We start from the raw sequence: 12608 nt of genomic DNA, 5'->3' as shown, positions 1-12608 counted from the left end.
ACTTTGGTCTGTAGCTCTTTGATGGCCTCCTGGTGTGTCTGTATCTGCGGCCCCATTTCATGGAGCGTCTTTTCCCCTTGGTGCACCTTTTCAGCCAGTTTTCTGTGATCGTCTCTCAGGAGGTTGAGGTCCGTGGCCAACTCGCCAAATTTGTTTTCAATAGACACCCGGGAGTGTTCAATAGCTGCTAGTACTTTGTCCAGTTTCGTTGACATATCCACTTGCGATGGTTCCCCGTTCTGCTGTCTCCCAGACGGTCCTGGGGAGGGCTCTTTCCTGGGTGCCGGCGTCATGGTCAATGTGCGTTGTCTCCCCATGTCTACTTCGGTGAGGTAAGGGACCCCGATGGCGCACGCTATATGTGCTGGCCGCGCACGACTCGCCCGTCCGTCTCCTTTCTCTCCGCTTAGCGCGGCTCCCGATCCTGTGTGATATGTGGGACCCCGCAGATGAGCATGTAGCCGGTGGCACCCGCTGGCATCAGTGTCGGGGTGCGACCTGGAACCTCCGCACCCCCAGGGGTCCCGTGGTGAGAAGGGAGTCCGAGGAGTCTGTGGGGCTCTGTTGTGCCCGCTGCCTTGGTGCAACTCTTGCGCTCTGCGGCGGGGTCTATTGTTGCCTGTCGATCCCCTCTGAATGGGAGGTGTGTGCCCGTCTGTTATCTCTGCCGGTCAGGGCCTTCTGTGGGCTTCCCCTGCGTGGCCAGGCCTCTGGGCCGCTTCGCTACCTCCGGGGTCAGCCATCAGGCACCGCCATTTTGTCAGGTCTGGTGGTTCATATGCATCTCTCGCTAGCCGTTCGTCTCCCGGGGCGTTTTGGGGCTCAGCGCCTTTATCTCCTGTGGCGATCGCTATGATGGATCCGGGGGCACGGTTGTGGGGCTTCTCCTTAGCTTTCGCGGGCCTGTCCAGGCCGCGTGCCCGTTTCTCCGCTGTTGCGTGTGTGAGGGTGGCAGGATCCCGCTCAGGTTGCCCCTGGTGGTCGGGGTGTTACGCCCGCTTCCCGTCTCCCCTATGGGTCCTGCGCGGGCTATTATGGTCCCTCTCTCCCTGCTTCCGTCTCAATCGTTAGCGGGGCCCATAATATGGGGTAGCTGCGCGTTTCCTCTTACGAGCACCGAGGCCCCCGGAGGTCCCAGTTCCCTGTGCCCGACTCTCTGGTGGTTGCAGCCGGGTCCAGAGCCGTGAGAGCACCCGCACTCCCCCCTGCTGAATGGGGGGGGGGGTGAAGTGGGGATGTCCCTTCGTGGGGGGGTCTCCTGCCTCAACCTCTCCCCGCCGCTTCGTGATCACCTCAGTTTGCGCTCTCCCCTCTGTGCTCTAGGCCCCAGTGTTTCGGTTTGTGTTGCCCTCCTGGGTTACTTGGGGTCCCCCTGGGATCTTTTGCGCCATGCACCCGCAGGACCTCCGGGGGTAATCCCGCTTACTCACAGTGGCGTCTGGGTGACTGGTGGTGAGTGCCGGTGCGGCCTCCCTGGAACCGCGGTGGCCCGGCGCCCAGGGCTGTTGGGTGTCTCTCTTGCAGCCTCTTTACTGGCGATCGTTGGGCGCCGCCATTTTGGGTGGGCTTGGGCGCCGGCGGGCCGATCCTGGAACTCAGCTCCCACGGCGATTAGGCGTCATTTAGGGGTATCACCTGGATCCGCGCAGGCTCCCCACCTTAGCACCCAGCAATTCTCGAGATTTGTGGCATCTGGGGCTGGGTAAGGCGCTTTGTCCGTGGGTAGCCTGTCAGAGCACTACAGAAGTGCGTCTCTGCCGTCCGTCCTCTTCACCACTGTCCCCTGGCAGAGGACCCGCTTCACCAAGTGATTGGTGGGGCCCGGGGCACATGATCAGTTCGAGGGGAATCTATGTGGGGCGTAGTCCCTTACGCACTACCATAATGCCAATGGCCCATGCAGAAAACCTTAGAATGAAAGACCTCACCCTAACTCAAGAACAATGTAAAAGGAACGTATTTTTCTATTTGTGCACCTAGGCGCAATAAAGAGATAGTTGCCTATGCTATGTACATCAGTGTCACTTTAGCAGAAGGCTGTCACAACCGGTGTGTGCCCTCCTTCACAGTTATAGGTGAGATACAATCTTAACACTATGTATTATATTTGCATGTAAATGTGCATCTACAGTGCATACTTTTGTTATATGAACAACATGTAGGCGTCCAAGGTTTATGACTATGTTTTCCTTTTAAAAGTGCCTTACAGAGGCCCTCCTGTCTATTTTCCCACTATATTATCCCAATGCAAATATGAAATGAAGATTTTAGTAATGTAAACAAATCACGTACATATCTTTTCCACTTATGCAAGGGCGAACTTCTGAATGAGGCAAAATTTCAATTTAAAACTAGGGACACTTCCTGAATTTTAATAGAATTTTTTTCCTCCTGTACAATAAATGCTCGAACTTGAGTGTTCGAGCTGGGGAGTTACAGGAATGAGAAACAGCTTTGAATGGCAGCCTTATATACACGCCTGGCACCTCAGCTCGAAAGAAAGTGGGCTTGTGCTCGTTCACCCTCACACACCCTCACTCACTCTCACCATCACACCCTCTCACCCGCACACACCTTCACTCACCCTCGCACCCTCACCCTCCCAACCATCTCACCCTCACACACCATCACACCCTCGCCCTCACACCCCCTCACACCCCCTCACTCACCCTCACACACCCTCACTCACCCTCACTCACCCTCCTACACCCTCATCAGCATAGCATAACAAAACATGGCATAACAAAAAAAGCATAGGATACACAACCCTTTCACCCTCGCTCTAACACACTCACCCACCCTCACTCACCCACCCTCGATCAGCCACCCACCCTCACCAGCATAGCATAACAAAACATAGCATAGCATAACAAAGCATAGCATAACAAAACATACCATACCATAGCATAACAAAACATAGCATAGCAAAACAAAACATAGAATAGTATAACCAAGCATAGCATTGCAAAACAGAACATAGCAAAACACAACAAAGCATAGCATAACCAAGCATAGCATAACAAAACATAGCAAAACACAACAAAGCATAGCATAACAAAACATAGCAAAACAAAACATAGCAAAACACAACAAACCATAGCATACATAACAAAGCATAGCATAACACAACAAAGCATAGCATAGCATAACAAAACACAACATAGCATAGCATAACAAAGCTTAGCATAGCATAACAAAACATAGCATAACAAAACATAGCATAACAAAGCATAGCATAACAAAACATCTCATAACAAAGCATAGCCTAGCAAAACACAACAAAACATAGCATAACAAAACACAACAAAACATAGCATGGCTTAACAAAACATAACAAAACATATAATAGCATAGCAAAACACAGCATAGCATACCAAACACAGCAAAACGTAGCATAGCCTAACATAACATAGCATAGAAAAACAAAGCATAGCATAACAAAGCATAGCAGAACAAAGCATAGCAGAACAAAGCATAGCAGAGCAAAACATAGCATAGCATAACAAAGCATAGCCTAGCAAAACACAACAAAACATAGCATAACACAACATAGCATAGCGTAACAAAGCATAGGATAGCAAAACTAAACATAGCATAACAAAACAAAGCTTCGGATAGCAAAACATAGCATAACATAACAAAACATAGCATAACAAAACACAACAAAACAGCATAGCTTAACATAACATAGCATGGCTGAACAAAACATAACAAAACATAATAGCATAGCAAAACACAGCATAGCATACCAACACAACAAAACATAGCATAACAAAACATAGCATAGCAAAACAAAGCATAGCATAATAAAACACAACAAAACATAGCATAGCATAACAAAGCATAGCAGAGCATAACACAACATAGCAGAGCATAACAAAACATAGCATAGCATAGCAAAGCAAAGCATAGCATAACAAAACATAGCATAGCATAACAAAACAGCATAGCATAGCATAACAAAACAAAACATAGGATAACAGAACAAAACATAGCCTAGCATACAGCATCACTCAGCACCACCACAGCATCACTCTGTGGCACCACAACATCACTGAGCTCCACCACTTCATCAATCTGTGCAACCATTCAACAACAACTGGTTCAAATATGTTATCTCAATGTTTCAAGCTTTATTACAAATGTAACAAAAAGATGTTAATATTTGACATATGTTCTTGGATTTTCGTCACAATAAAATAAACTGAACATAATCTTCACAAATGTTATTTACAAAAGTTTAAGCTATTGCCATTATAAATTACAATAACTTTTATTTAAGTATTAATTATTAAAAAAAATTAAAAATCATTGTCATTTGTAACATCAATACATGTAAGTCACGTCAATACAACACATATTGCATTACAAATGCTATAGGTGTCACATTTGCGAAAGTTATAACTATTGGCATGGTAAATGACAAAGCTATTAATTTCGCTATTTTCAAAAACAAAACCTAAATAAAAAAATTTGTCTTTTACAATACCAATAGCTCGATTTTTCCTAATACGAGACCTATTGCATTGCAAATGCTTGTCTTACAAAGTGCTCCATTGTAAGGAAAGGGGTCCCAGCATGCTCCAACCCTCAGAGGGTCTTGATTTTTACTTGTCTGTCAAACCGGAGGGTATCCTGGCACTGAGCAGGTGTGTTCACCCTGATCTGTCTATAGTAGGTTAATTAATTGAAAATCCAGGTCTTGAGCTTCTTGCATGCATTTCCTAACGAACAATAGACTCTAAAAAGGCGCTTATGAAGTTTTCAAAGTCAAGAGTTGCCTCCAATATGTCCAAGCCTTGCAGCACACTCAAAGCATAACACTCACATATGCTGATAAGATAATTCTTTTGAAGCATGAGTATTCCCCTTGCCATTGCGGCCTACGTGTGGATCCTACTTATACTTGATATTAATTGACAAATAACCAAGTTCTTAGAGCCTTCCTAAATTTGAGAAAATTTGACTGAGATTTCAAATTTTGAGGAAAGTTATTCCACAGTTTAGCAGTGCAGCCTACGAAACTTCAGCCATTCCATGTAGATCGCTTACATTTGGGGATCTTATCATTTTTGGCATATATGAAGTGGAGAGTTCTGGTGGGAGTATACCAGTTAAAAACCACGCTGAAAATATTCAAGACCGGCACCATGCAGAGCCCTATGTGCAATACAGAGAACTTTAAAGGCAATGCGTTTCCTAATGGGTAGCCAGTGTAAACTATGCAGGTCCAAAGATACTGACTGTAACTTGGGAATCCCCAACAAAATACGAGCTGCTGCGTTCGGCAAAGTTTGAAGTTTGTTCAGCAACCTTAGCATGTTTGTGTAGAGGGTGTTGCAATAATCATTCTTCAAAAGGACCAGAGTCACAATTACTCTCTCCGGCAGTTCATGAGGAACGCAGGGAAAGAGTTGTTTTAATTATCCTTAATTAAGGAAGATGACGTGACTGCATTAATTAGATCCCCAAATGTCAGTTTATTATCAACCATAATACCCAAGTTCCTGACCTTCTTAACCAGGGTAGAGAGTGTTTCTATGTTCTGTGGCCACCAGGCAGAGGACCAAAAGGAAAGATAATTCCCATACAAAAAGACCTCTGGCTTCCCTGAATTTAACTTCAGGCAATTTCCCTTCATTTTGTTTCCAACTTTCAGCGTTCAATCATGAAATCAGTTGGGAGCATCTTTGACATTAAGACCACAATTTGTGTCTCATTGGCATATAACACTAAGGAAAACCCTCATTTCCACCCCATCCTTGGACCCTGTTAGTCACCTGGTCATGCCTAGATGATGGTCCCCGTCTCTGCGATCTCCCTTATTCTGGGCCCGAGATTCTACGATGAAAACGGGATCTTTGTTTTTGCACGCGGAGACGGAGCAACATGGCTGATGTCCGGTGGAGCTGCATCATACAGCTATAGAGGAGACTGGCCCCGGTCACTCACCTCGGCCGTCACCTACCCAGTGGACATCGGGCTCTGTTCTCCTCTTCTCTCTGTTGCTGTTGCCACTCCTCCCCCGTCTTCCAGCAAACTATGGATGTCCTGCTGTCAAGGGAGCCAATCTCCGCGATGCTGATTCCAGGTGGAGCTATTCGGATGGCGGTCGAGGAGCTCGACTGAGGTCCACCCCTCCTGACCGTCCCCCTGCCTGCCGGGTTTGACTGCCGATTCTTGCCCCACATCCATTCCTCCTGCTTCGCATTCTATAATTGACCCTGGGAAGCGTAATCTAGGGGTGTAGCGGCGGAGAGAATCATGGCTCTGCAGTACAGTGCCCCCGAGATGGTCATTCCTTTCCGAGCCTGAGGGGCGCGCCCTCCTGGCCCACGCTGCTGCCGCCCATTCGCTGGGACTACTGCCTTGGCACCAACAAAGACCTCCACTGACCTGCGGCATACGGTTTGTTGACTTCGCCGCCCCAGCAGCCCTTAACCTGTGCTCGCGGACGGCCCGTTGAAGTTCAGTAATCTCCAGCTTCTCTCTGTGGAATCAACGCTCCTGGTTTTGGGCTTGTTTTTTACACCGCCATTTTGCTGTGATGTTACTGAGTCTCTAACCTGATCCGACATCATGGTGGCTTTGAGGGATTTCCTGGCTCTGATGGATTTATTGGTCGATGAATGCCCCTGGACTACGTTTTTTGCATCCCCCCTTACTCCCCCCCCCCCCCCCCCCCCACCCCCCACCCAACCCATTTTTCCATGTCCTAGAACTTCTGATGCAGAGAGTGAGCCTGACGTTTTGGTTTAAGTTCTTTCACCCTTGCCATCCGCCTAATCCCAATCACATTCGAACCCTTTTTTCCCTACCCCTCTTCCCACTATGCCCCATTTGTGTTGTTCCCGTGTAACATTGCTTTTTTTCCTATGTAATGCTATGTTCCAGAAACTGTTTGTAGCCATGTAATCTCGCAAATCCTCTGATACCTCCAGGTCTAGCCAGCGCTATAAAAAACGTCTCAAATAAAAATAGATCAAACTAGCTAGAGGGGGTAACGCAAATATTGGGGCGTGATGACCCGTGTGCGGCACCACCCGGGAGAGAGACAGGACTAAACAAAATCATTGAGAGCAACAGATTGTTCTCTGCCTGAGAGGAGCAATCTTAAAATGGCCAACACGGTACCCTTGATCCGAATATTGTTGAAATGATCCAGAAGTAAGTTGTGGTTGACTTTGCTGAATGCTTCCAGCAGGTCAAGCAGGAGAAGAGCTGCTTTACCTCCTTTGACCAGGCTTTCTCCGATTATCCCCGGTAGCCACAATCCATGACGACTCCATGCTGTGACTGCTGCTGAAGCCAAACTGGGTTGAGTCCAAAAGATGGTTATTATTCAGAAAGGAGGTTAATTCTGCATTCATTGCCTTCACCACCACTTTGGCAGACAAGGTGAAACGGGAGATTGGATGCCAACTACTTGTTTCAAGTGGGTTAAGTGTGTTTTTTTTATTTTTCTAAGAGGTAGTACTAAAGCTATTTTCTAAGTTTGGGAAAATATCTCACTATAAATATCTCATTAAAAATGTTAGTGAGATGATCAGCTACAGAGTCAGAGGCCATCTGTGAAATTGCAGGCCAGGGATCCAACGGAGAGCCTGAATTTACTGGAGCCAACATTCTTTTTACCTGCTCAATCCTGAGAGACATGAAGTTAATCAACGCATTTGTTATGAAAGGAGGGCTGTGTTTTTAAGTTGGATCTAGGCTAGCTGCTTCATTTGAGGCAAATTCATTGTAGAGCTAATTCATTGTAGAGCTAATTCATTGTAGAGCTCAACTCCTTTATTTTAGAAGTAATTAGACACTGTATTGCAAAAAGATTGATTACCGTCCGAGGTGGTAGTTATAGTATTCAGGTTAGTTAAGATGTTAACTGTGTGGAAGAGGGTTTTGGCTGACAGATTTTCATTGATGAAATAGGTGGATTTTTCTGCTTGAATCATGATTTTCGATTCATTAATGCATTGTTTCAGTGGGCTTGTAATTTTCCCTCGATTAGCATTCCTGTAGGCGGCAGCATAGTCTTTGGAGTAAACCAGAGGGCCGACGGTTTATTTCTATAATAATTGTGTGATTTTAAAAGCACCAGTTGATCTACCGCTGAGCACAATTGATTTGAGTAGTCCGAGGTTGCTAAGTCAAAGGCTTTCACGTCTTCTTGCTGGGTGCCTAATAATATCTGCTTAAACTGAGCAGGCTCAACTGTACACCAGGATCGTGTTACACGAAGATGGTGTGAGGTATTAAAAGGGGCCGGAATTTTTGAAGTCCTTAAATTAAATATTATTGCCTTCTGGTTGGAGAATGTCAGAGGTAGTGAGGCGGAAAACGTAAGAAAGTGTTTATTTGAAAAATTCCCATCTAGTGTATGACCTTCCAAATGTGTAGAGTCCAGACCCAATTAGGTTAAGCCTAAACTGGCCAGTGTGTCCACTAAGTATTCTGTGTCTCTGTCAGCTAGGGCCTCAAGATGAAAATTGAAGTCCCCTAATAAGGTGACATCTGATTAACGGAGACAAGATTGTACTACTGTACGCACTGTCTGTACATTCACACACAGTCAAACTCGCACTGTGTAAAACACTTAGTATCTCATATATACACACACATCCATGCACACTCCTACATTCTCTCTTACACACACACACACACACACACACCAAAGCTGGTAATGGGGACCCAGACAGAGCAGAATGATCAATGAGAGTAAGACCTACCCTGGCTTCTGATAGAGCAGTCTTTTAAGGAGCTGGGGCCAGGCCTGGAATCCCAAACCTGTGGCCTCCCAGCCTGAAGCATGGATAGTACATCTACTAAATAATATGGTTTGTACCTGTGTGAGAGGACTGGCTGAATTACGCCCTTAAGCATGCACAACTCATACGTGCATCTGTAGTATACTGTATCCTTAAAGAGCACTATGCAGGTTGTTTATGATTCAGCTCTGTAAGGCAGCCTCCTCCTTTCATCAGTTTCAATGGAAATGCAGATAAAAAGGAAGCATAAGTCAGGAGCAATAGTGGTGGCTTACAAATGGCAGTACCCTAACATCTTTGTTGACCAGTTACACTGGTGTCTCCGGGGTGGGTATATGTGGGGGTGTTTACAACATTTAAAGGCCCATATCTAGCAAACAACCCATCGACATTGCACAGCTTCTATATTATTGTTTCCTGATTGTTATTAGTGTGTATACTCTTATGCGATTGCTACCCTACCTTGCAACTCACTCATTACCGAATATTATATTGTTTTCAAGAGTTTGTCTACCCTACCTCCTGTTTCTGTAAAGCGCTCTGATATCTGCAAGGATCTTGTCCGCGCTATATAAAACCTTAAAAATAAATAAATTGTAGTTCAGAATTTCAGGTGGTGTATTTGATCCCTAGTAACCACAACTTATTTTTGACTACATCAAATGATTCTTCTGTTGCTCTACTTACTTTGTAGTTTAGAAATCTGAGAAGTGCTGGGAGCTGAAGGTCCTTTTCTATGTGCAGCTTGTAAGATGTCCTCACATACGAAAATAAGAAACTTTAGAAGAGCAGAGGAATTCAAATGGGGGATTTCTGGCTCAATAATTGGCCTCTAGACTCCACAGTACTGAGAGGAAGGGGTCCCAGTGTGGAATTGGCAATAAACACAAAGTAATCAAAAATTAGAAACACAATGAATAAATCTACACTGTTTTTATTCACAATGTAGATATTTGTTAGATATAGTATCTGGCAGTACACAATCAAAAGGTTGTATGATGTCGGGGCACCATACAACCTTTTGATTGTGTACTGCCAGATACTATATCTAACAAATATCTACATTGTGAATAAAAACAGTGTAGATTCATTCATTGTGTTTCTAATTTTTGATTACTTTGTGTTTATTGCCAATTCCACACTGGGACCCCTTCCTCTCAGTACTGTTACGACCCAGGTCCCAGTGACTATGTTTGGGTGAACCCCCTTGCTATATTACTTTAGATTCCACTGGCATGGCCGGACCTTCCCTGTTCCATCAAAGTTCCCCTGTTATGTGACCTTATAGGAGGCAGCATAATTATGTGTTCTACTTACGTGCAGTGTGCAAAGGAATTAGCCAGTGCCTGCCTAGTTACCTCCATGGGACAACATGCAATGGCCAGTGCTTTTGATGTACAAGAATATGAATGTGCCACCTTAACAAACACAAGACTGTTTATCCATGGAAAGCTTCGCTCTGTTCATCCATGGAAAGCTTTACTCTGTTCATCCATGGAAGACTACACTGTTCCTTTTCCTCACTCCCCAGGAAATATGTTGAACTCCTGATGTGCTACAAGTGAGTACTTAAAAGATTAGTCCAGCTTCCAAAATAATACTGATGGAGCCATGGTTTATTTTTAAAAGAAAAGATCAGTTTAGGATAAACAAATACATTTATAGTAGACATTAGGAGGGGAAGTGGAATAAAGAAGTCCCCTGCTAGTCCTTGCTAGACATGTTGAAAACACTTTTGGGTGTTTTCAGCATTCTAAAGTAGCTGAATGGCTACACCTAGAACTTTACAAAATTCCTAAATAATTTCAGAAAGCAGTAACCCATGACTCTACTTATCCAAAGCAGTCAGTCCATCCTTCCTAGAAAGTGCCTGTAATGGGTCCTTCTTCAGTATTTGGCCCACTTGATACAGAACAAGCACTCTGATGCACCAAGCATGACATTGTATAATAATTCAAGAATGCTGTAAATACAAGGAAACTCATTTACATTAGGCTGCATTTAACAGATAGAGGTGGTCCCCATTTCATATTGATAGGGAACCATCTACTTAGATGCTGGATAAATGTGAGGCGAGGAGGGTGCATCACTTATCCCCTAGACACAGCAGGCAAACGTGCAGCTCGGAGGAGGTTGATATTAAGCTCCATATTTGTCAGGTGGCTAGCTCTGACCAATAAAGGAACAAGGCTGTGGCAGGCACGTGGGGGAAAAAACTAAAATTGCCTTTGCTTGTCTTTCTCTGCCAAGGGTTTGTTGCAGTCAATCAATCGGGGGCTTGTAAAGTGCCGCTACTCAACCATGAGGGTATCAAGGTGCTGGGGGAGAAGAGGGGACTGCTGGTGGAGGATCATTCATGAATTGGGTCAGTGACACTGATCGCCTGAGGTGTAGGGAGAGGGTGTTCCGTGTCTTGGCGGCAAGGTAGTAGAACAATCTTCCTCCAGTTCTGGTCTTGTGGATCCTGGGGATATAGGCGAGTTGGGAGGATCGGAGTTGTTGGGTGCGGCCGTGGAATGTGAGGCGGTGGGTCAGATACATTGGTCCTTCATTTTGTAGGGCTTTGTAGTCGTGAGTGAGAAGCTTGAAAGGGACTCTCTTGTTGACTGGGAGCCAGTGGAGTTGTCGGAGGTGTTGCGTGATGTGGCTATGACGAGTGTTGTTGAGGACCAGTCTGGTGGCAGCGTTTTGGAAATTCTGTTTATTGAGCGGTTTCTGTGTGATGACAGCGTAGAGCGTGTTGTCGTAGTCTGGCCTGCTGCTGGTGATGAGTGCGTGGGTGACCGTCCTTCTGGATTCTGTGGGGATCCATCTAAAAGTCTTTTGGAGCAGACGGCGCGTGTGGAAGAAGGCTGTGGGAAACTGCGTTGATTTGGAAATCCATCGTGAGCGAAGAGTCCAGTATAATGCCAAGGTTTGTGTGGTCCATTGGGGTGAGGGGAGCACCCGTAGCGGCCAATTTATGGTGTACAGTTAGTGTTAGTATAAGCCAAGAATCCCACACTTACCCATGCAGATATATAACATAAATTTGGTTAAAAGTTCGAATTTGATAAGAAAAAAAAAACAAGACTGAACAATGTGTGTTTTGAATCTCTGCGTCATAACAGTTTCTCTGGTAGTTCTTTCAGTGGTGATGTCACAGTGGAAAACTAGCATCTCAAGTTCTTGGTTTAACAGAAAAAGGTACTCTAATCTGTTACAGATGCATATAATGCATCATTTAAAATTTTGAACCCCAGATTACCGCGCTTAAAACAACATTTGAGATTTGTCACCTTAGGTGATTCAGCATTTCCAATACATTCATGTAAAGGCATAGGGCTGCATTTTATGACATAAAACACAACTATTGTAGTGTTTAGGAATGCAGCGCCATGATGAATGAAAGAAGTATCCTGGTAAAATACATCTGTAGTGTCTTCACATTTAGAAATCTGTAATTGCAACTGTACAGGCAGATCCACCACTCTAGTAATTGGTGAACGAAAAGACCTGAAGATGTAATGAGTGCAAACAATATCCTCAATTTGTTGATTTGGAACAGAAGAGCCTTGTTTGAGAATGTGTACCAGTGATTTCCTAAATTTTGTTGACTGTGGAATTGAGTCCCTAGTCATAATATGAATCCATGTCAGCGATATGCCAAATTTGACGACTCGGTAAAGGTAGGACATAGTCCTAATGTGCATTGATTGGTCCAGGTGATATCTTAAAATCGTATACCATGGAACTGAAGAGCCTAGTCTGAATAAATGTGTTTGCTGGCACAGGCACCACCATTTGGTTTATTCGAACTGAAGAGCCTATTCTGAACTATAAGCTGATTTCCAAATGTATTTG

The 12608-nt window shown here is 44.9% G+C and overlaps 1 protein-coding gene across 1 annotated transcript in view; it reads left to right on the top strand.

Annotated features, from left to right (window-relative positions):
* The window catches only part of RNASEH2B (ribonuclease H2 subunit B), a 243868-nt gene that overhangs the window by 193231 nt on the left and 38029 nt on the right, over nt 1-12608 (top strand). The window lies entirely within an intron of this gene.

This window comes from Lissotriton vulgaris, chromosome 8 (genome assembly GCF_964263255.1).
Source record: "Lissotriton vulgaris chromosome 8, aLisVul1.2, whole genome shotgun sequence".
Classification (NCBI taxonomy): Eukaryota; Metazoa; Chordata; class Amphibia; order Caudata; family Salamandridae; genus Lissotriton; species Lissotriton vulgaris.
The sequence above is the reverse complement of the archived record's forward strand: the minus strand, read 5'-3'. Positions and strand labels throughout refer to the sequence as shown.